Here is a 1,595-nt window from a genome sequence, read left to right on the forward strand (position 1 = left end):
GCAGTGATTAAAAAAGACCAGAGCCTAGTGCTGACGGCACACACCTTTAATCCCAGCATTCAGGAGGCAGGCAATCTCTGCTGAGTTTGAGGCCAGCCTGGTCTACAGAGTTCTAGGACAGTCAGGGCTACACGGAGAAACTGTTTCGAAGACAAACCAAGACACCAACATCACTAAGGTGAAATCTTCTGGGGTTTCCTGAGAGCACAGAGAAGCTGTGTTCCAGAGGCAGCCATGGATTTGGTAATGTGGAAGTTTCCCAGGTGGTACTGGTTTTGAAGGCATGACGGGGTCGTGGAGAGCAGATGAGCCTTGACACTATGAGAGGCCTTTGAGGGGGCAGCTCAGTGGCTGCTGAAGATCCAGAACTGAAGGGGTCATGCAGAGTTGAGGCTTGGCACCAGGAACAGCCCAACTGCAGCAGTTGTGGAGATGTCAGTACAATGGGACTGCCACCAAGAATGGCCACTGCAGTGGAGTGGAGCTGGCTGGAGCCTTCAAGACAAGCTGTGCGTGCCACAGAGGGCAGAGTGGAGAAATGCTCCAAGCCCTGGGGGAGTCCAGAAGATGGTGAGTGGATCCCAGACATCAGATCCCTAGAATTTAGTTTTGCTTTGATTGTGACTATCTATGCCCTCATTTTTCCCTCTTAAAGAAAGTATTTTACTGGAGCTCACAATTGAAAGACTGCATTTTAAAAGATGGGCTATTTTAAAAGGACTGAAATTTTAATGTGCTTGAATTTGTAAAGATTGTGGGTTTTTTAAAAGTCATTTATGTTTTTAATGAGATCTTGGGGCTGAGTAAGAAAAGGAAGGGTTGTGTCTTAATATAAACTTTGTGTGTCAGGCTGACAAGGGGTCAGTTGGACTGGCTGGTTTTGTGTCCACTTGACACAAGCTAGAGTCATCAGAGAGGAAAGAGCCGCAGTTGAGGAAATGCCTCCATGAGATACAGCTGTAAGGCATTTTCTCAATTAGTGATCAATGAGTTATTGTGGGTGGTGCCACCCCTGGGCTGGTGGTCTTGCGTTAAGTAGGTTGAAAAAAGCATCAACCAAAGACCTTGCATAGAGGGGACCTAGACCCCCTGTTCAGTCTCCATGTGTGTTCTCTAATGAGAAAAGAGACAAGTCTCTGACATGAACTCAATTGCCTGCTTCCGTGATCATTTCCTGGTGGGGCAACCTAGCCAGCCCACACAGGAAGACTCCAGGCAGTCCTGATGGGACCTGATGGGCTAGGGTCAGACTGTAGGGAAGGAGGACTTCCCCTATCAATCAGTGGACTAGGGGAGAGGGATTGGGGAGGACGAAGGGAGAGGCAGGGACCAGCAGACAACAAGGGGCTACAAACAGAGGGGGACACAGTGAATAAATTGCAAATAATACTAATAATACAGCAGGCCGAGCAAGCCATGGGAAACAAGCCAGTAAGCAGCACTGCTCCATGTCCGCTGCCCCATTTGAGTTCCTGTCCTGACTTCTGTTAAGTGAAGAACAGCAATGTGATAATGTACACTGAACTAACCCTTTCCTCCTCAACTTGCTTTTTTTTTTTTTTCCATGGTGTTTTGTCGAAGCAATTAAAACCCTA

This window comes from Psammomys obesus, unplaced genomic scaffold (genome assembly GCF_907164565.1).
Source record: "Psammomys obesus unplaced genomic scaffold, mPsaObe1.curated_primary_1811, whole genome shotgun sequence".
Taxonomy (NCBI): Eukaryota; Metazoa; Chordata; class Mammalia; order Rodentia; family Muridae; genus Psammomys; species Psammomys obesus.